This window comes from Talpa europaea, assembly GCF_964194135.1.
Source record: "Talpa europaea genome assembly, chromosome: 6".
Lineage (NCBI taxonomy): Eukaryota > Metazoa > Chordata > Mammalia > Eulipotyphla > Talpidae > Talpa > Talpa europaea.
The window spans coordinates 44,748,608-44,772,095 of NC_140072.1; the positions used below are offsets into that span (position 1 = coordinate 44,748,608).

The 23,488-nt window shown below is 48.3% G+C and overlaps 2 pseudogenes across 2 annotated transcripts; both read left to right on the top strand.

Moving 5' to 3' along the window:
• The first annotated feature begins 4,687 nt into the window (after window positions 1–4,687).
• Window positions 4,688–5,180, top strand: LOC311171510 (putative ribosome biogenesis protein RLP24; annotated as a pseudogene). Its single transcript has one exon. The product of its transcript is annotated as a putative ribosome biogenesis protein RLP24 (transcript).
• Window positions 5,181–6,474: 1,294 nt separating this feature from the next.
• Window positions 6,475–7,225, top strand: LOC311171674 (RNA transcription, translation and transport factor protein-like; annotated as a pseudogene). The gene has a single exon. The product of its transcript is annotated as an RNA transcription, translation and transport factor protein-like (transcript).
• The last annotated feature ends 16,263 nt before the right edge of the window (window positions 7,226–23,488 follow it).

Consider the following 23,488-nt stretch of genomic DNA (forward strand, 5'->3'; position numbering starts at 1 on the left):
TAAAGCCCCACCCCTCCTCCTTCATGCCACACCAGTCCCCAACTTCCCTTTCCATGATCCCTTCGCTAATCATGATGATCTGCAGATCATTTACCTTTCATTTTATCGACTCAATAAAGGAATAGCTACCAGTTATTTAGCACTCCCTACAGGCCAGGTAGTTGACTTAGGCCTCATCCAAACTATGAAGTCGAAACTATTATTCTATGTTCTAGAAGCAGAGACTAAGGTGTAGAAATTTCTATCAATTGCCCAAGTCACACAACTAGATTCTGGTGAAGCTGGGACCTGACCGAAAGTCTAAGCCCAAACTTTCAAAAACTGCTTAATTGAATGTTTTAGTCTGTCTTTAATTTTTATAGCAGTCCAAACATTTAAAAATTCTGTAAAATCTAAAAGCACCTTGAAGGTATTTTTTACTAGGCAGTCCATTCTTCTATGAAGTGAAGCCATTGGGAAGCAGTAGGTTCTAGGGCAGGTGAGGGACAGAGGTCCTAAATTGGCAGACTGCATTTGGCCCAATTCAAACATAAATACCACCAGAATCCAAGAAATACAGCTGATGATTTGTTCTGAACAACTAGCTCTTTTTTTACTTACGGGAGGTGGAAGGTTGCACTGACAAATGGTGTTGTTTTAATTTCCTTAGGTGAATTTCCTGTCTCCTGGCTGAGATGCTGTAGGGTAAGGAAAAATGTCAGGCTTTTCTGCCCTCCCGCCATCAGGATAGATGACGGAACCCTGCGGTCCTGAATGCATGCCTGATGGCAGGCACCTGGAGTAGGGTGTGGGCATAGGTAGATGGGATTCGACTGGGCTTTTAAGGGCGGCGTCACGGGGATGCCAGCAGAAGCCAAGAGAGAAGCAAGAGAAGCAGAAGCTGAGAGAAGGCCGGAGAGCCCAGATAGAGTGAAGACTTGCTGGGGGCTGGGAGGCCTGCCAGCCTCTCGGCCCCCAGCATCCTTGCTTTTATTGGGGTAAATCCCAATAAAAGACCTGCAAAAACCACTGAGGACTCTGACTCCTCCTTTACCCAGTCTGCATGGGATTAGAAAACCTGCTCAGTGGTCATCACTGACTCTACAGATGCACAACAAAATGTGGCAGACAGCACCTTGCTTTCCTAATGACCATTTTCCCCTCTTCCTAACATATCCCTCTAACAGGTGCACTGTGCCCAGGCAAAAGACTACCTTCCCAGGTTGCTAGTAAGTCATTGGGTGGTGCATCCAGGAAAGGCCTGCAAAGGTGCTAACTCAACTGGAAGCTTGATCTTTCCCCCCTCCCTGCCTCCTCCTTTGTGCCTGGAATGGTTATGATTAGACAGACGTGAAACTGAAGCTGTTAATGCTGTGGAGCAGAAAGATGGGGAGCCTGTGTCCCTACTGCCATGAAACATCACAGAAACCCTAAAGCCATGCATGCTGCTAACTAGTGCACCAGCAGACAAGCTCCTCAGCACCACGTTTCCTGAGCTGCCTCTGAAAGTTTTCATGATGTTACCAATATCCCAGGTGATTCTTCCTCAGGGCTGATTAGCTCACTCATCAAAAACAACACTGTCTGTGCCTAAGAATGAAATAAACCCTTAAATGGATTTCTACTCATTTAAGAACAGGAAAACGAAAGAAATGTCTTGAACGCTGACAAACTACGTTTCCTTTCAAGTGACATTTTTTGCTTAGGAGGGGAAATGACATCAAAGTCCATTCGAATGACAGCACCTGCAGAGTAGCTGGAAGCAGCTTCAAATGAAGTTCAAAGCCCAATCCAGGGCCTCCCCAGTGGCACAGCGGGTTGAGCCCAGCACTGTGAAGCTGTCTGCAGCCTCTGCAGTGCTGGTTCCATTCCCGGCCAGCCAGGGAGATTCCCACATGGCACAGGCAGCACCTGCTGCTCTCCTCAACAGTGTATTTCGGTCAGTCTGTCTGTTCTGTTCCCCGCTCTGTCTCTGGTGAATCCTCTCACTCCCCAAATCTCTGGCCTATACCCCAGTTCTTGTATGCATAAATAAGTAAATCTTAAAAAAAAAAAAAAAAAGGAACCAGTTACAGAGACTGTTTGTGGAGAAGAGGTGAGCCTTGAGAGGTGGAGATTCAGAGGCTGTGGGGCAGGTTGCCCAATAGTTAGGATAGAAGCTGGCATCTGGCAGATCTGGGCCTCCACGGTCTCTCTGGGCTAGTCACCCTAGCCATCCCCCCTCCCAGTTTTATTGAGATATAATTGTCATGTAATGTTGGGGCATCCCCTGGTGGCACAATAGTGAGCGCTGGGCTGCGAAGCTGCCCACACCTCGGCAGCACCGGTTCGATCCCCAGACACCAGAGAGGGGCCCACATGGAGGTACAGACCTCTCCTGCCACGCCTGCTGCTCCCCTCAGCAGTGTATTTCGTCAGTCTGCCTGTTCTTTTTTTTTTAAAGATTTATTTATTTATTTATACAAGCACTGGGTACAGTCAGAAGCGCGGGAGGGTGAAGAATTCACCAGAGCCAGAGTGGGGGGCAGAATAGGCAGACTGACGAAATACACCGCTGAGGGGAGCAGCGGGCGGCAGGAGAGGTCTGCGCGCTTTGTGGGACCCTCCTCCGGTGGCCGGGGAGCAGCCGGGGATCGAACCGGCACTACAGAGGCTGCGGGCAGCTTCGCAGCCCAGCGCTCAACCGCTGCGCCACCAGGGGAGGCCCTCTGCCTGTTCTGCTCCCCGCTCTGGCTCTGATGAATTCTCTCACCCTCCCGCGCTTCTGACTGTACCCAGTGCTTGTACAAATAAATAAATCTTTAAAAAAAAATTGTCATGTAACATTGTTTTAGGCCAAAGTATAGAACACAATAATTTGAAATATGTATATATTGCAAAATAATCACCACAATAAATTTAGTTAACATTCATCATCTCATCTACTTAAAATTTTTTTCTTGTGATGAGACTTTTGCAGGTATACTTTCTTAGCAACTTTCAAGTATGCAATGCAATATTATTAACTTCAGTCACTATGTGGTATATAACATCCCCAGGACTTATTTATCTTACAACTAGAAATTTATCTTTTGATCCCCTTTGTGCATTTTCCCCACCCCCACACCCTCACCTCTGGCAACCACCAATCTGTTATCTGTATCAATGAGTTCATTGTTTTAGATTCACATGTAAGTGACATATTAGAGTGTCTTTCTCTTTTGAGCAGTTTCACTTAGCATAACGTCCTCAGGGTCAGTTCATGTTGTCACAAATAGCAGCATTTTCTTCTTTCTATGGTTGAATTACATAGCTATGCATATACCTGTATAGATGATGTGACTCACACATACATCACAGTTTCTTTATCAGTTAATGAACACTTAGCCATATCTTGGCTATTATGAGTAATGCTTCAATGAACATGGAATCAGATATCATTCCAAGATAATGATTTAATTTCTTTGGGATTTACATCCAGAAATGGAGTTGCTGAATCATATGGTGGTTCTATTTTTAATTTCTTAGGGGACCAGCATATTGTTTTCCCATATTAGCTGCATATTTACAGTCCCACCCACAAGGGCCAAGTGCACAAGGGCCAAGTGCACAAGGGCCAACTCTTGTTTCTTTTCTTTCTTGATAACAGCCATTCACACAGGTGTGAGGTGACTGCTCACTGAGGTTTTGATTTGTGTTTCCTTCAATGATCAGTGATACTGAGCATCTTTTTAGGTACCTGTTGGCCCTCTGTATGTCATCTTTGAAAAAAAAAAATCTATTCAGTTCTTCTACACACTGTTAAATAAGATTGTTTATTCTCTTGCTCTTGAGTTGTCATTAACTTGCCTGCTTTGGGGCATCGTTACAATAGGCCATTCTTTCCATTTAATTTCCTGTTTCTGAGAAGAAATCAGAAGAAAAAGAAATAGAGATTTCTGGCTTCCAGGTCCTAAATTAAATGAGTCTGGGTCCCATTGTGATCTTAGTTCCATTGAGTACTATGATCCTAGTTTTTCCTAAGTTTCACTTAACACATTATCCAATTGGTCAGTACCCTACATATTGCCAACGACCTGTGCATCTATGGAGTCCCTTTCGTCTTTCTCAGGGCCCACGGAGCCCTGGAATGCACAGCAATGTTGTGACCTCAACAAAACCGCTTGGTATGTGGGTCCCTGGGCCCCTCAGGCAGGTCTTCATGAGTGCATCTTTCATGCTTTCACAGAGTCCTTCCCTCTCTCAGCATGGGTCCTCCAGCATTAAATACATTTTTTTTTCTTCTCTTTTTTTTAAAGATTTGTTTATTTATTTATTTATACAAGCACAGGGTACAGTCAGAAGTGCAAGGGGGTGAGAGAATACACCAGAGCCAGAGCAGAGAACAGAACAGGCAGACTGACGAAGTACACTGCTGAGGGGAGCAGCAGGCCTGGCAGGAGAGGTCTGCGGGCCATGTGGTATCCTTGGAACTGGCGCTGCAGAGGCCGCGGGCAGCTTCGCAGCCCAGCGCTCAATCGCTGCGCCACCGGGGAGGTCCTAAATACATGTATTTTTTAAGAAAGATTTTTGCTAAGTTTCTACCTTATGAAATGAGGGAAAGAAGAACAACTTAAACTCGAAGCAGCAGAAGGGAATAAATCAGAGAGTAGAAACAAATAAAAGTTAAAACAGACTTCCTCTCAAGTTCGCTCGGTGTTTGGGTTCGTGGTACCCACGCGGGTTCAACATGCGTATCGAGAAGTGTTATTTCTGTTCGGGGCCCATCTACCCCGGCCACGGCATGATGTTCGTCCGCAACGACTGCAAGGTATTCAGATTCTGTAAATCCAAGTGTCATAAAAACTTTAAAAAGAAGCGCAATCCTAGAAAAGTTAGGTGGACGAAAGCATTCCAGAAAGCAGCTGGTAAAGAGCTTACAGTGGATAATTCATTTGAATTTGAAAAACGTAGACATGAACCTGTCAAATACCAGCAAGAGCTGTGGAATAAAACTATTGATACAATGAAGAAAGTTGAAGAGATCAAACAGAAACGCCAAGCTAAATTTATAATGAACAGGTTAAAAGAAAAATAAAGAACTACAGAAAGTTCAGGACATCAAAGAAGTCAAGCAAAACATCCATCTTATCCGAGCCCCTCTTGCAGGTAAAGGAAAGCAGCTGGAAGAAAAAATGGTGCAGAAATTACAAGAAGATGTGGACATGGAAGATGCTTCTTAAAAACCTTACTAAAGTGTGGGGGCCCAGACCTGAACATCCGGGTTCTTGCCTGAAACAGGTACTGAATGTTAGCTCCAGGGAAGGTTTCAAGTTTCCTATTGTGACAACTAAACCTTTCCCCCTGCTTGCTACCCTGGCTTGTTTGCATTGGTGGTCTCTCCTTGCTAGAGATAACGAGAGACCTCCTCCTCTGAACCCTATATAACATTGTACACATTCCTGAATAAATGAGACTGGCAACGATCCTGGCTTTGTCTCCACTCCTTGCGTACCCCTGTTCCATACCAAGCCCCTGCTTCCTCCCCCGGGTACCCCGTTGATTTGCCCAGCTGGTCCGGACACTGAAGCATTTTTCAAAAGTGCATTTGAAAACCTCCTTTGGAGACTTAGAATTTCTAAATTATTGATTTATTTTTTATGGTCATTCAACTGAAAGGTGATTAAAAATACATCTACATTGCTATCTGGAAAACATCAGTTATGAATTCTATACTCATCTCACTGTTAATCCTTCTCTGATAAATATTCTCATGTAATTATGAAAATTCAGTTTGAGATTACAGAAGTGAATTGTGGGTGGACATGCCATTTGTATAACAGCACTAGCAGCATTTGTGTAATAATTGATGACAGAAATTTCATGGCTATTGATGTACAAAAATAAAATTTTCTTGGCAGTAAAAAAAAAAAGTTAAAACAATTAAAAATCAATAAAACTAGAAGATATCCTTTTATTTAAAAATCAGTTAACTGGGCCTCCCCTGGTGGCACAGGCAGTTGAGCACTGGGCTGCGAAGCTGCCTGCAGCCTCTGCAGAGCTGGTTCGATCCCCACCGACAGGTGAGGGTCCCATATGGCGCGCAGACCTCTCCAGCCGCGCCCGCTGCTCCGCTCAGCAGTCTACTTTGTCAGTCTGCCTGTTCTGTTCGCTCTGGCTCTGGTGAATTCTCTCACCCTCCTGTGCTTCTGACTGTACCCAGTGCTTGTATAGATAAATAAATAAATAAATCTTTAAAAAAAAAATCAGGTTAACTAAGAAAAAAGAGAAAAGACACAAATTACAAATAGAACGAAAGGATCATCTCTACTGATAAAATCGACATTAAAAGGGCACTGAAGGAACATTCTAAATGAATGGAGCCACTTTCTTATGACAAACTGGCTCATTTTTCTTTCTTAATCCTGATAAAAAGCAAAGGGCCCTCGCCAAATTATGGCAGCCCGTGCCACAAGCTCCTTCTGTCCTCCCCATTCCTGGTCAAAGCCCAGGAGACCAGAGCAAGAAGCAGGGACCATGTTCCCACGTAAACTGACAACCCTCACCTACCACAACGCTGCCAACTTCAATTGCAAAGATGAAACAGAATTTGACTTAACTGTTTGTCTTGAAGACCAGAAAATCAGACGCTACAAGAGTGAAGATAAAAGCAATTTAAGTAACATCCACTTCAGCGACTTGCCCAAGTTCTTTGAAGAGTAGCTCGGAGATTTAACTGTCCTTTCAAGATTCAAGATTGACAAGAAGCAGTTGACTGGCTTCTTGGTTTAGCGGTTAGTGTGGAAATAATGCTGAAAAATACAAGGACTCAGCATCTGATAATACAAAAAAATGTCAACAATGCAGCTAAAAATGCAGAACCACTGAGCAACTTGGATATAACTAATCCTGATATTAAAGCTGATGTCATGGTTTGGCTAACCTTCTTCAGATCCCATGTCAGGATGATTATCTGGTAATGATTAAGGCAACCGGCATTTGGTCCAAGAGCACCTGACACAGGATGTGTTGCTAAAACAAATCAAACACAAGAGGGCTTTACCTGTTGCTTTAGATGAGCATACTCTTGGCATTGACAAAGTTCTTGCTGAAGTTGCTCAAATTCTACAACTACTGCATACAGAGAACTCAGAGCACTACAGACAAAAAGTTATTGAAGCCCTAGTAGCTGTTCAGGCAAGTATTGCCCACCCAAAAGCAAACCAGAGACTGGGGAAGGTTGGAAGATGAACATTTTAGAATTTCAGGTTCTCACCCACTTAGCACCAGTGGGAATTATATACACTCTGTCATGTATTTGAAAATCAAATGTCATATCTTCGAGGGAGGAAACCCAGAAAATGTTCTCGAGATTTATCATCGTTGCTTTTTCTTTAACAAAGTTGGGGTTAAGTGAGAAAAACAGCTAAGAATTCCAACTCTCCACACCTTACTCTTGCTCCCCACCACACTCACTTTATCTGAGGGACATGAAAATGGGAAACTTTGGATCCCAGGAAAATCATGCTACCTCAACAGACGTCACTTTTCTCTGCCCTTCAGCCCAATTGCTCTAAAATCACTCAAAAAGAAAAAAAGTTAAAGAAGAACCACTCTGCCCAAAATCCCCACAGAATTTTGTGTGGCTGCTCAGGGTTATGGCAGCACAAGGGAGTCGGTTTGGCAGACTGGATTTGTTCTCTTTTTCAATGAGGTGTTTTTTGGTAGAATAAATGAATATAATTCCTAGAATAGAAGAGCTGAAAGAGATTAGCTTCCTTGAGTTAAAAATCAGAAACAGAAGAACAGAATCACATACAAAAACAAAATCTTCAACTGATTATCACACAGAAAAGGAGTCAAGTCAATCTCAAAAAAAAAAAAAAATCACAGCAAATTTTAAATTATTCCCATTTCTTACTTCTCTCTAAATTGTGCTGTCTTGTTTTTTGACTTTGTTCTTTTTATACCTACTTTGGACCAGGGTTCAGGGAAGCAAACGTCTCTATGCAGCAGCCAACAGTGCATTTATCAACTCCTCAAAAAGTCAATGTGCTTTCAAGGCCAATTCCTTCTAAAAATCCAAACCAAAGGAATAATTCAAACTGCATAAGGAGATGTATATGCCAATGTGGATTTTTAAATTATCTTAATAGGGGCTTTCCTGGTGGTGCAGGAGTTAAGACTCAGCACTATGAAGCTATCCGCAGCCACTGCAGCACAAGTTCGATCCCCAGCCAGGGAGGTGACCCACATGGCACAGGAGATCTCTCCTGATTGGCCCACTGCTTCCCTCTGCAGTGTATTTCAGTCTGTCTGTTCTGTTCCCTACTCTGTCTCTGGTGAATCCGCTCACCCCCCATACCTCTGGCCTGTATCCAGTTCTTATATGCAATAATAAATAAATCTTTAAAAATAAATAAATAAATAATCTTAACAGTCATGTGGTTTTTATACTTCACAATATCACTTTAAAATATGAAAATCGGGGGCCTCCCTGGTGGCACAGCGGTTGAGTGCTGGGTTGCGAAGCGGCCCGCAACCTCTGCAGCGCCGGTTCAATCCCCGGTTGCTCCCTGGCCACCAGAGGAGGGTCCCACATGGCGCGCAGACCTCTCCTGCCGCCCGCTGCTCCCCTCAGCAGTGTGCTTCGGTCCTTCTGCCTGCTCTGCTCCCAGCTCTGGCTCTAGTGAATCCTCTCACCCTCCCATGCTTCTGACTGTGCCCAGTGCTTGTATAAAATAAATAAATAAAAATAAATCTTAAAAAAAAAAAAAGGTGACAGCCCCAGAAGAAGTCCTTCACCCATATAGTCAAAAAAAAAAAAAAAAAAAAGAAAATCGGGCCTCCTCTGGTGGCGCAGCAGTTGAGAGCTGGATTGCGAAGCTGGTTCGATCCCCGGCCAGCCGCCGGCGAGGGTCCCACGTGGTGTGGCAGACCTCTCCTGCTGCTGGCTGCTCCCCTCAGCAGTGTATTTTGTCCATCTGCCTGTTCTGTTTCCCACTCTGGCTCTGGTGAATGCTCTCACCTTCACATGCTTCTGGCCTGTAACCCCATGCTTGTATAAATAAATAAATCTTTAAAAAAAAAAACTTTAAAAAAATATGAAAATAAAATGCTCAAAGGGTACAAACTTCCATTTATAAAATAAATACATTGGGCCTCCCTGGTGGTGCAGGGGTTGGGACACAACCTATGGGGCAGTCCGCAGCCACTGCAGTATGGGTTCGATTCCTGGCCGGTCAGGGAGAAACCCACATGGCGGGACAGACCTCTCCTGTCTTGCCTGCTGCTCCCCTTAGCAGTGTACTTCTGTCTGACTGCCCGTTCTTTTCCCCACTCTGTCTCTAGGGAATCCTATCACCCCCCGCATGTCTGGCCTGTACCCCAATTCTTGTATAAAAATAAATAAATCTTAAAAAAATAAAATAAAATAAATACATTCTGGGGATCTAGGACAGCATATATTCACCAGCATGGTGACTACAGTTAATAATACTGCATTATATTGGGCCTCCCTAGTGGCGCAGAGGTTAAAGACAACACTATCAAGCTATTGCCAGCCACTGCAGCACAAGTTGGATCCTGGCAGGCCAGGGAGCAACCCACAGGGCGCAGCAGAGCTCTGGGGACTTGCCCCCTGCTCCCCTTGCTGTGTGTTTCTCTTCTGTTCCCCACTCTCTCTGGTGAATCCTTTCAACCCCCCCCCCCCCAGCTTATACCCCAGTTCTTGTATGAATAAATAAGTAAATCTTTAAAACAATAATAATAATACTGCATTATATTATCTCAAAGTTGCTAAAAGAGTAGATCTTAAATGTTCTCAATACACACATATAAGTGTAACTATGTGAGCTGATGTGTTAACTATCAAGGTAACTATGGATGTGTTAACTATCAAGGTAATCATTTCCCAGTATGTATAAATACCAAATCATCATGTACCCCTTGACCTTACACAATGTTCACTGTGTCCACAATGTCACTGTATCTCAATAAAGTTAGAAAAAAATCTAAAAATAAATAACATATGTAAAGCACAAACTGTCAAATATTAAACAAATTTGAAAACTTATAGATTTTTTTGGAAATGAACAGATCAATAGTAGGTATGGATAGTATATGTTACCAAACTTGATCTAATATAATAGAATTTTATATTCAATCATTCATTCTACTATGCCTAAAGTTATTTAAAAATTAAACATCAATCAAAAGCTCAATGAATTCCCAAAAGCATAAAGACAGGCTATATTCTCAGACCACAGGACTATACAATTATAAGCAAATGGTAAAAATCTATCAACTTCAAAATTGTAACATCTTTTAAGAACTCTTAGAGTAACTGAGAAATAAAAATTGAAATTACATACCATTTAGAAATCACCATGTAGATGAAAAAGTAGACCTAAATGCGCAACTAATTGAGAACAAATTGGGCAAAATGAGCAGAATATTATGCAGACAGCAAGTGAAAGTGAAGGACATGTTATAAGAATTTTAAAAGCATAAGTTTAAACCTGAATAGGAAATATGACGATAAAGATTTAATAATAAAAGTACAAAGTATAGCATCCAAACAAAAATACAAACTAAAAACACCAAAATGTTAAGAGTGATTGTAGTTCGATATTGGAGCTGTAATTTTTCTTCTTTATATTTTATAGTTCCCAAAAATTTTTAACCTAAAAAAGGAAAACTTTTTTAGATTAAATATTAACTGTGCACATGTCAAGCAGAGAGAAAAGTAAGGATTCCCGAAAATCACCAGCGCAGCACGCATCCATCCTCCGCCGCCCACTCCCACGGCTGTGCCGAAACCGCCCAGAATTCCCGGAGCAACCAGTTCTGGAACTGGAGGGAACAGGCCGGGCCTGACAACTGCACAGTCGCCAGCAGCAGGACGCGTTTTGACCAAGGGACTCTGGATCCAGGCACTGTCAGACCCTCCGCGCCTGTCGAGTAAACGACGATCCCGAGCGCAATGGAACTGGCGGAGCGTCAGCGCGGCCAAGACTTCTGTGACCTGCTGGGGGGGGGGGCTTCGGGGCTGTCCAGGCCCCCAGACCGCCCAAGCCCGGAGAACAGCCGCTGCCCCTTCTCGGCGACCCTGGCGTGGGACCTGCCCCCCAAGCCCCTAAACGACCCGGTGGGGGGCCTCTTCCAGTGGGGTACCCCCCACCCCCGCGGCCCCCTGCGCCCGGCCCGCGGGAGACCCGGAGACACAGCAGTCCCGGGAGGGGCGCCCGCGCCGGGCCCGCCAGAGCTCTCCAGGCCGGCTCCTTCTCCAGCCTGACCAGGGAGGGAGGGAGAGTTGAGGGGACCCCTAGCTTGGCCCAGGAACAGCCTGCCAAACAGGGGACTCCTAACCGCCATGATAGCGTTGACCTTCTAGCTCTTTCCACGGACGATGAATTGCAGGTGGCCTGGGGCTAAGTGGTAGCTGCCGAGGGATTGGGCGAGGGCTGCGCACGAAATATCTCCACCCCCAACTCGCGCCAGAGTCCCCCCTGGCACCTGTCATCCGATCCCCTGTCAAAACGCAAATCCCGTCCTAGCCTTCTTGTAGTTCTCCGCCGGCCCCCTCCAAAGCCGCCCCCCGCCCCCAACCCCGGTTATCTCAGCCGAGTACATAGAAAAAGTACAATTTTAAGGGGTAACTCCTGGGAGTTACCGTGCAGTTCCTGAGAAGCAAGGGGAGCGCGGGGAGACGGGGGGGGGGGGGGGGCAGGCGGCGACGCGGGGCTCCGGGTGGCGGGGGGTGTGCCAGGAGGACCCCAGGGGTCTGAATGCCGATTCCCTCCCGACCTGCCCCGCCCCAGCCAAACCAAAACTAAGGTGACATCGCCCCCGCCTGGACCCAAGTGGCGTTAGACTTTACTTCAGGGGACAACCCGCCAGGTGGTGGGGAGTGTCCTGGGCTCCCAGTCCCAGTTTAATGAGGGCGGCCTGAGCTCCTCGCTGTCACATGCTCGCTCTCCTCGGGCCTCCATTCTGTCAAAAGACTGTGTGGGACTGCATCTTCTCTGAGGTAGGTCACTTCCATCTCTGGATTCTAGATTCTCCCTCTTTCTTCCCCCTGGGAGGGGCATTTAGTAGGTCTTCCTCCTCTTTGCTCCCCTGCCCTGGGTCCAGCCCCCCACTGTGGAAACCCCCACTTCCTCAGTGATGTGCAGCGCTGGGCTCCCTGCAAAACCAGGGTGAGTCAGGACTGACCTTCCTTAGGGGTCACTGTTTCCTGGGGTGAGAGTGAGAAATGTGTTGCCAGGCAGCCAGTGCCCCATAGGTCAGATCAGGTCGTGGACGTTGAGTTTCTGACTCTGTACCCCCATTAGTTGGGTAGAGGAGCCATGGGGTCCACAAATTCTAAGCGGAGCCCGGCCTCCCCACTGGAACGCCTTCTCTCAAACCTCCGTCCGCTGGGACTAAGGCCAGATATATGTCCTAAGCGCCTTTTTTTTTTTTTTATTACAACACTGCGTGGATAATGGCCCTCACTGGCCGGAACATGGCATTTTTGATTTCTCAGGCCTTACAGACTTAAACGATTTCTGTCACCGCAATGGAACATGGTCAGAGATCCCTTATGTCCAGGCTTTCTTTCTCTTGCACTCCTGCCCCTCCCTCCTGCCTCCCTCCGGAAAACCCGCTTTGCTTTCCAAGTCTCGAGACTCCTCTCACTCTTCGCCTTCTCGGGACTCTTCCTCAGCATTCTCTGATCCTCTAGATTCTGTCTTCACCTCCTTCAGCTCCCCAATCCAGCGTCCCCTCTCCCGGACCCTTTTTCCACCTCCTAGCCGCCACGCCCGCTCTCGCGCGCATCCTCTTCTCCGTCCCCTTAGGGAAGTGGCGGGGACTGAAGGAGTAGGTAGGGTCCACGTTCCTTTCTCTCTGTCTGATCTCTCCCAACTTGAAAAGCGTCTTGGCTCTTTCACTAACGATCCCACTACCTACACCAAAGAATTTCATTATCTTACCCAAGCCTATGACCTTGCATGTCATGATTACATGTTATCTTCTCTTCCACCCTGACCTCTGACAAAAGGGAACAAGTGTTTTTAGGTCTGCCCAAGACCATGCAGATCAGGTCCATTTGACTGATGCAGCCATGCCCCCAGGCTCTGAAGCAGTTCCCCGCCCAGAGCCGGGGTGGGACTACCAGACTGACACAGACTTGGCCCCAGGACAGGGCTCACCAAGACCATTTTATTACCTGTCTCCTAACTGGTCTCCAAGCGGAGGCCAGTGCAAAAAGCTGTAAACTTTGATAAACTCAGGGAGATTACCCAGTCTGCCTCAGAAAACCCTGCTGCCTTCCTTAGCCGCCTGATAGAGGCGCTCCAGCGCCATACCAGGCTTGACCCTGACTCGCCTGGAGGCGCCACAGTTCTGGCTACCCATTTTAATATCTCAGTCAGCCCCTGACGTTCAAAAAAAGCTTCAGAAGGCTGAGGACGGTCCTCAAACCCCTATCCGGGATCTGCTGAATATGGCCTTTAAAGTATTTAACAATCAGGAGGAAAAGGAGAGGGCAGAGAGGGAACTCCGTAGTCGCCAGAAGGCTTAGCTTCAAGCTCAGGCCCTAGTAGCTGCCTTGAGACCACCAGGCCCTGCTCCTCCAACAACTGCAGCACCTGCCGCCTGACAAGAGAACAACAATGGGCCTCATGGGCCCCAACCAATGGCCCCATGGGCCCCATGGGCTTCAAGTGTGGCCTGGAGGGCCACCGATCCAGACAATGCCCCAACCCCTGCCCTCTACCAGCCCGTGCCCCATCTGCAACGTCCAGGGTCACTGGAAAAGTGACTGTCCCTCCGCGCCTGGCTATGGTGGGCCAGTCTTCCAGTCCCTGCAACTCTGCCACTGGCAGTCAGGTTTGGTGGCTGAGACTGAAGAGGCCTGGACTCGTGGACCCCAATAACCTTTGAGGAGCTCAGGGTAACGGTCGAGGTAGCAGGTAAGTCCATCTCCATTCTGGTTGACACGGGGGCCACCTTCTCTGCCCTCCCCTCCAATTCCGGTCAAACGTTTCCTTCTCAGGTCTTGGTTACAGGCGTTAACAGCCTTCCTTCTCAGCCCAGGACCACTGGATCCCTTTAACAAGCCCTTAGCTCACTCCTTCCTAGTCATGTCTTCTTGCCCCACACCACTCCTGGGTCGCGACCTCCTGACCAAACTTGGGGCTACTCTCTCATGGTTCCAAGACCCTAGCGCTGCTCTCATCCTCCCACTGCTCTAGACATCTCCTAATGAGGATTAGGACTCCTCAGGACTCCCCACTGTCTCCGACTGCCAACCCCGTAGTATAGGATGTCTCTACCTCAGTTATTGCCACCATCATACCCCAGTCCTCATTCTCCTTAAGGATCCCTCATCTTTTCCCTCTTGCCCCCAGTTTCCAATTTCCCTCACTCACCGTCAGGGTCTCAAACACATCATCCAACGACTCCTGGAAAAGGGACTCCTTTCTCCTACCAACTCGCCCTGTAATACTCCCATTCTCCCCGTTAAAAAGCCCAACAGTTCTTATCGCCTAGTTCAAGACCTTCGCCTCATCAACGAGGCGGTGGTGTTACAGGGCAGGGAGAGGGGCAGCCTAGACCCCGCAAACCTGCCTGCTCTAAACGGGTTCTGCCATCCGCCGCATCAACACAAAACATATGAGACTTTAATGGGAAGGAACTTTAATACAATTAGGAAACAATACAGGAAAGATAAAGAATCTAGTTTCTAAATCAAGCACCCAAAGTTACCCGTCCCCTCGTGGGTAAAAGTCCATCCAAATGGGATTGGCCCAGAGCAAGGCCCCAAAGCCTGCCACAAGTCTAAGGCATCTTCCAGTGGGGACCCACAGAAAAGGGTCAGAAACAACCAGACAAATCTGGAGGGAAAAGAGCAAAATCAACATCAAGACAAAAACCACCACTGTCACCTCCCCACGGGTCTCTCACCCACATCTGTGTCACCCAGTCCATGACCAAAAGGCAAGCGCAGTTTCTTCACGTGTCTCTCTGCTCCATGTGCCTCCTCCAGGGCTCCTTCTGGCTCTCTATCCTGCTTCCTTCAGTCCTCTGTCTCCTCTCAGCTTCTTCTCTCCCTGCTCAGCTCCACCCTCCCTTGGGTGGGGCAGGAAACCTGGAACCTCCTCCTTTCCTGGGGACCACCCTTTACAGCGGTAACTATCCATCCCATAGTGCCAAACCCCTACACCCTTCTATCTCATATACCATCTTCTCTGTACTTGACCTCAAAGATGCTTTCTTTACCATCCCCCTGGATCCTCAGTGTTACTTCCTATTTGCTTGTACTTGGGAAGATCTGGACACACACATCTCCCAGCAACTGGCCTGGACAGTCCCGCCTCAGGGTTTCTGGGACAGTCCTCATTTGTTTGGTCAGGCATTAGCTAATGATCTCTTGCCATGTCATACTCCACCCAGCACTCTCCTCCAGGATGTTGCTGGCCTCCTCCTCTGCAGTCCTTCTCTGCCACAATCTCAGCAACACACTGCACAACTCCTCAACTTCCCGTGCTCAAAAGGATACCACGTCTCCCCAACCAAAGCCCAACTTTCAGTTCCCACGTATATCTGGGTCTTCCACTAACTCCTTCCTCCAAACAGCTGACAGTGGACCACAAACAGGCCATCTGGGACCTTCCCTCCCCAGAAACTGCAGAACAAATCCTTTCCTTCCTAGGTTTGGTCTGATTCTTCCGTCACTGGATCCCTAATTTTGCTTTCCTAGCAAAGCCACTGTATGACGCAGCAAAAGCCTCCCCCAAAGGACCTCTCCAATCCCCCAGGGAGGTCCGCAGGGCCTTCCTTTTACTCAGAAATACCCTTCTTAAGGCACCTGCCCTTGCCCTTCCTCACCCAGAAAAGCCTTTCCTCCTGTTCACAGACAAACATCGGGGCATTGAGGCAGGCGGCCTTTCCCAGCCTCTCGCCAGCCCTGCGTCCTATGGCCTATCCCCCCGAGCAGATGGATCCCACCGTCAGGGGCTGGCAACCCTGCCTTAGAGCCCAGGTGGTGGCAGCTCTACTCACCCGGGAGTCCCTCAAACTTACTCTGGGAAGACCCGTCCAAGTACCTTCCTCGCACCGCCTTCAGGCCCTCCTGTCTCCCCACTCGCTCTCCACTCCCACTCCTTCCGGCTCACAGGATTTGCATATGCTCTTTATAGAAAACCCCCTGGTGAGTCGCACTCAGTCTCATTCTCTCAACCCAGCCACTCTCCTGCCAGTCTCCCAGCCCCCTTCTGCCGCTCATTCGTGTCCTGAAATCCTGGAAGAAATGCAAACCTCCAGATTGGGTTTAACTGACTCCCCTTTGTCAGATGCCTACTGGGCACTGTTTATAGATGGCAGCTCTTGCGTGGATGCGCGAGGTCAGCGGAGGGCTGCCAGGCCATTGTTACCGTCAATCAATCGGGTGATCGAGGCAGGAAAGCTGCCCAGAGGAACCACCTCCCAAAAGGCAGAACTCATAGCACTTACCGGGACCCTGACCCTCCACAAACATAAGAGTGTCAACATCTACATGGATTCAAAATATGCCTTCCTTACCGCTCACAGCCATGCTGCAATTGGGCAGGAATGGGGGTTCCTTTCCACCAAGGGGTCCCCTGTCATTAACGCTAAACCTATCCTGAAGCTTCTGCGGCCTTGCAACTTCCAACTGAAGTCGCCATTATCCACTGTAAAGGACACCAGACTGACAATTCTATGTCACCACAGGGAATGACAAGGCTGATGCAGCGGCAAGAGCTCTCCTGACTGACTCTGCTGCAGACCCTGCCCCTGGTCTCTCTCTATCTGTCCCCTCCATCACTCCGACTTAGGAGCCTAATGAACACCAATTCCTGGGTCCGCTCTTCTTCCACCCCTCCTTGAGTGCAAAAGTCTGGCAGATATGTTCCCATTATCAAACCTGTTCTCGCCTGTCACTTCAAGGGGGAGTTCGCCCACCTTCTTCTTTCGCTGCTCACCAAATGCGTGGACACTTACCTGGACAGGATTGGCAGGTTGATTTTACTCACCTCCCTACTCACAAAAAGGTTAAATATCTGCTAACAATGGTTGATACAATGACAGGTTGGGTCGAGGCCTTCCCTGCAGCTAGAGAAACCACTCAGGTGGTAACCGAGGCCCTTCTTAGCCACATTATCCCACGCTTTGGCCTCCCCACCTCTCTCCAATCTCACAATGCTCCAGCTTTTATCTCAAAGATTACTCAGCAGATCTCCGCTATTCTGGGTATCACCTGGAGGCCTCACATTCCCTACCACCTACAATCCTCAGGAAAAGTGGAGCGCACCAATGGGCTAATCAAGGATCACCTGCCTAAACTCTCTTTAGAGCTCCGCAACTGCTCCGGGAACACGCAGACCGGTACCTACCCAGTCCTGCCTTGGGTCTCGACCTCCTCAACTGACCTTCCCCACCAGTGCATCCAGAAGACCAAGTCCTGCTCAAATCACTTCAGCCAAAGCACTACAGCCTCCATGGACCGGTCCGCACATGGTCATTCGCACCACGCCTACAGCGGTAAAACTTCTGGGAGACCCCTCCTGGCACCATCGATCACGGGTCAAACGTGCCCCTGAAGATGAACAGTATGCATGTCATAGCCTGGGTCCTACTAGGATGCACTTTCTTGTCAAAATCTCTCCTAGCTCAGTGTCATGTGTATGGAAATTCAAAGTTAGGAAGCCCTTTGTCTCAGGATCCACTGAGACTACCCACTTGGTGGGTACTGCGGAGTGCCCACAGGCCGGATGCATAGTACCTATCACCCTCACCCTAACTCTTCCATCGATTACTAACCCTATGAACACCTTGTTTTGTTTCTTTTATGATCAAACCTTAGATTACTGCAAGAATACCTACAAAGAATATGGGAGGTGCCCTTACTAGTCATGTACAGTGCCCCTTCCAGACAAAGGCCAAATGTTCTCTTTGGTCCGTCATAATACGGGTTTCAATACGAATCAAGTTAAATATACTATTTCAGATCCTTGGGACCAACATGGGGTACAAGGAGTCCAAGCCGCAGTGTACACTGGCTGGCATTCCTACCTAGGGGCAACATTATCCATCTCAAGGGAAGATGTCCCGACACAAAAATGCCACAGTCCAAGTCTCCCAGGACATCCTCCATTTGGAACTGTGGAACCTAGCTATTTGTGCTTAATCATAGCATTGCCATTTTGTGTGTATAGTGGCCATTTTGGGTTATAATTCTCATTTGCCTGGACATGCAACATTCCTGAAATGTGTCTCATCTTCATCTCATCAACAGTCTCAGACCACCCTGGTGTCCAATGATAAGGAGGCAACCAGATAAAGGGACTACAGCGTCCCCGGCCAATCAATTTGAACTTCAGGTTGCGTGCGCACCAAGGACGAAAAATGCTTTCTTGTGACCAATGAGCATGTGCCACTTTGTTTTAAATTTTAAGCCTGCTTGTAACCCTATAAATATCTTCCTGCTCCCCCAGGTCGGGGCTCTCGATATCTGCCACTGCGTCAGTAGGTGCCATGAGCCCAGACTCCAGTCTGCAATAAACTCTCTCTTGCCTGTGCATCGACTGCTTGTGTTCCTCGGGGCTCGCGTCCATTGATTTTAGGTACAACATTTGGGGGCTCGTCCAGGATTCATGACACAGACTCCAACTATCACACAGCCCGAGGGAGGGAAAAAAAAACAAACAAACTGTAAGTGCACAGTGGGTGAGCGTTGCTGTGCAGGGTTTACCCAGGTAATAGTCTGTTCTGGTTTTCTGGGCCGGGTAAGGCTTAGGTGGACGCACTGGGAAGCCTCCTACAAGGGCCGCAGGAGACATCCCCAGACCCTCTGCTTGGTTATCCGTACCCCCTGTGGGGCAGCAGGTTCCCCTTTTGGGGAAAGTTCGAAAAAGCTATTTTTATTTTGTTCCTGGTGTCTGTAGTCCTTGCTGTGTTTGTGTTTGTAACCATGGGTCAGTCAATGTCTACCCCACTGTCTTTGGTATTGCAGCATTTTAAGGATGTCAAATCCAGAGGTATTGACCTCGGTGTAGAAGTTAAAAAATCCCCCCTAATTACTTTTTGTTCCTCGGAATGGCCCCAGTTTGGAGTGGGTTGGCCACCGGAGGAAACTTTTGATTTACAGGTCATCCGGAGTATAAAGACCATCGTCATCCAAGAAGGAAAACACGGGCATCCTGACCAACTTCCATACATACTGGTTTGGCAGGACCTGGTCCAGAACCCCCCTCCTTGGTTGAGACCTTTCTTGTCTTCACAGGTTAAGTCTATTCTGCCTGCTAGGCTTATTGAGTCAAAACCTAGTGCCCCGTCGGCACCCGCTGTTTTACAAGAATCTAGTCTAGGGGATCTCATTTTCCCGCCACCATACCAGTCCCCTCAGGGCCATCCTCAGGACCGCGCCCCAGCAATACCATCCGGACCTACCCCTCAGAGTTCCAGCGGGGTGTGTGGCCAGGGTCCCGCGGCGGGCACGTGCTCTGCGAGGGCAGCCTCTCCAGACTCTACGGCATTGCCCTTACACATGGCGGGCCCGCTAGATGAAGAGGGCAATCAGCCCATATACTACTGGCCATTTTCAACAAGCGACCTCTATAACTGGAGGGCGCAGAATGCCCAGTTTTCTGACAACCCCAAGGATCTTATTGGTCTTTTAGACACTGTCCTTTTTACTCATCAGCCCTCTTGGGACAACTGTCAGCAGCTCTTGCAGGTTCTGTTCACTATTGAGGAGCGAGATCGCACAGTAACTGTCTCCAGGAAATTGGTTCCTGGAGAAGACGGCTTACCGACCACTAATGCGGCCCATATCGACACGGTGTTCCCCCTAACTCGACCCACCTGGGACTTTAATCAGGCTGACGGTAAGGAGAGGCTCCGGGTGTACCGCCAGACTCTAATGGTAGGGTTGCGGGCGGCAGCCCGCAAGCCCACCAATTTGGCTAAAGTGGGGGATGTTCAGCAAGGTAGGGAGGAGACCCCAGCGGCATTCCTAGAGTGCCTCATGGAGGCTTTTTGGCATTATACACCTATGGATCCAGAGGCTACGGAAAGTAGGGCAGCAGTAGTGATGGCATTTGTTAATCAAGCTGCCCCGGACATTAAAAGAAAATTACAAAGAATAGATAGGCTAGGGGAAAAATCCATCCAAGACCTCATGGAGGTGGCAGAGCGGGTGTACAATAATTGCGAGAAGCCTGAACAGCGAGATGCCTGCATACGCATGGAAGAATGTAAAGTTAGGGCAGCTGAAAATGCTCGGCAGACCAGGGATATGGCACACATTCTCCTCACCACAACCAATGCTGACGATTCTGGTAAACAACACTCTTTACATGCGTTAGCTGGTCCTGGTCAACAGAGTGTGAAACCAATGTGCTTATTGTAAGGAAGTGGGGCACTGGGCTCAAGAATGCCCTAACAAACAGAAGCGAAGGGCACCCTCCCGCACCCCAGTCTTGGTGGGGGGGGGTGCGGTGGAGGACAGTGACTAGGATTGTCAGGACTCGACCCTCCCCGAGCCCAGGCTAACCTTAAAAGTGGAGGGAACGCCTGTCAACTTCTGAGTTGACACCGGGGCCCAGCATTCTGCCCTTACTGAGCCATTGGGAAAACTGTCTGGAAAAACAGCATGGGTACAAGGTGCCACTGGGTGCAGACAGTATCCCTGGATGACAAAAGGTCTGTGGACTTGGAGGGTGGTCAGGTTTCGCATACTTTTGTTGTCATCCCAGAGTGCTCGTACCCATTAATTGGAAGAGATCTCCTAACAAAGGTGGGGGCGCAAATCTCATTTGGTCGGGAAGGCCCCCTGGTAAAGGACTCAGAAGGATTGCCCCTGCAAATTCTTACTGTCTCTCTCCAAGATGAGTGTCACCTGTTAATGGCTCCAGATCATCCCCTCCTCCCTGACTGGTGGAAAAAGGCCTTTTCGAACGTGTGGGCAGAAACTGCGGGAATCGGCCTGGCGTCTCACAGGTCACCTATTATAATTCAACTAAAATCAGGGGCCAAACCCGTCTGAGTAAAGCAATATCCCATGTCTGCATTAGCTAGAGCGGGAATAACGCCTCATATTCGTAGACTACTGGACGAAGGTATACTCCGGCCATGTCAGTCCCAGTGGAACACCCCTTTACTGCCGGTACACAAACCACACTTGCAGGGTTATCGGCCGGTACAGGATCTCAGAGAAGTTAATAAAAGAGTGAAGGATATTCACCCCACGGTCCCGAATCCTTATACCCTGTTAAGCGCTCTGCCACCAACTCATGGGTGGTATACGGTATTGGATTTAAAAGATGCTTTCTTCAGCTTATCAATTGCCCCTCAGAGCCAGGATATATTTGCCTTTGAATGGCAGGATGTGGAAAGGGGCATCAGTGGACAATTAACATGGACACGACTACCCCAAGGATTTAAGAATTCCCCCACCCTTTTTGATGAGGCCCTTCATGAGGTCCTGTGGGAATTTCGCAGTTGACTTCCAGAACTGACTCTACTTCAGTATGTGGATGACTTGTTACTTGCTGCAGAAAGTGAGTTTGCCTGCTGGACGGGGACTGATGAACTGCTCACGGCACTGGGCTGGATGGGGTACCGTGTTTCGGCAAGAAAGGCTCAGATTTGTCTGAGTGAGGTAACATATTTGGGATACCGTCTCAAGGGGGGCCAACGATGGCTTCCAGAAGCCAGAAAAGCCACAGTCCTACAGCTGCCCACGCCGACCACAAAAAAAGAAGTACGTGAATTTTGGGGGTCGGCTGGGTTCTGTCAATTGTGGATCCCTGGGTTTGCAGATATGGCCCAACCCCTGTATGAAGCCACATGGGAAAAGACTGTTTTTCAGTGGACACCCCAAATGCAACAATCATTTAATGACTTAAAGCAGGACTTACTATCGGCCCTCGTCCTGGGACTTCCGGATATTACCAAACCCTTTCATTTATTCGTGGATGAAACCAAGGGTATAGCCAAGGGAGTGCTTTGGGCCCATTGAAATGACCAGTGGCTTATTTGTCAAAAAAACTTGATCCGGTAGCCTCCGGGTGGCCACCTTGCCTTCGTATGGTGGCAGCAGCTACTCTCCTGTATAAGGATTTTCAAAAACTGTCCCTAGGACAAGTAACTTTCATCACTACCCCACATGCAGTGGAGGGAGTTCTCCAGCAGCCTCCAGACAGATGAATGAGCAATAGTCGCATCACCCATTATCAGAGTTTGTTGCTCAACCCGGAAAAAGTTACCTTCTTACCCCCTGCAGGACTGAATCCTGCAACCCTCCTGCCTACCCCCAACCTAGAGGCCCACCAGGACTGCTTTGTCATCCTGGCACAGGTCCAGGGGTTGCAGCCCGACTTACAGGACACACCCCTGTCTACTGGGATAGTTTGGTTTACAGACAGGAGCATCCTCTTTCATGAGGGCCGAAGGGCAGCGGGAGCAGCGGTGGTATCCTTACAGGAGATAATATGGGCACAACCTCTACCACCTGGAATCTCAGCTCAGAAGGCTGAGTTAATCGCCCCAACCAAGGCCCTTCCCATGGCAAAAGGGCAGGACCTGACTGTATATACAGACAGCCCGTATGCGTTTGCCACAGCTCACATACATGGAGCCATATACCAGGAATGCAGACTTCTGACCACAGAGGGAAGAGGCATCAAAAGTACTCAGGAAATATTAAAACCTCTTATCAGCACTTTGGTTGCCACGACGGCTGGCCATCGTCCACCATCCTGGACACCAAAAGGATTCTTCCATCCCCACATAAGGTAACAGGCGGGCAGATCAAGAGGCCCAGAAGGCTGCCTTAATGTCAACTGACATCCTGCCTGTAAAACTCCCAGACCCAGGCTGCCCACAACTGCCAGCAGACCCCACATATAGTGCATCTTCTATTGACTATATTCAGTCCTTAAATTACCCTTTCCTCAGTAACGAGTGGTAGTATACTAGGGAAGCTAAAACTATTTTACCCACGCACCTGGCCATCGATCTTATCCAGCGCTTACATCGGGCCACCCACTTAGGAGAAACATTGGACCTAATCAGACAATGGAACCTTCATATCCAGGATTTAACCTTCATTGTGCAGCAGGTTGTGACGTCCTGCCAGTCCTGTGCTAATGGTGAATGCGGCCCAACAACAGGTGATCCCAGCAAAAGACCGAGAGGAATATGCCCTGGGGTGCATTGGGAAATAGATTTCACTGAGGTAAGACCAGGTAAATTTGTCTATCTGTACCTGTTGGATCTCATGGATACATTTTCCGGGTGGCCAGAGGCATTTCGGAGAAAGGGTGAGTCTGCCTGAGTTATGGCCAAGGTCCTCTTGGAGGGCATTTTTCCCCGGTTTGGCTTCCCAGTGGCCATAGGATCAGACAACAGCCCCGCCTTTACTTCCAAAGTTTCAAAGGCCGTGGCCTCAGTCCTGGAGACTGAGTGGAAGCTCCATTGTGCTTATAGGCCCCAAAGTTCAGGACAGGTAGAAAGAATGAATAGAACTCTAAAAGAAACA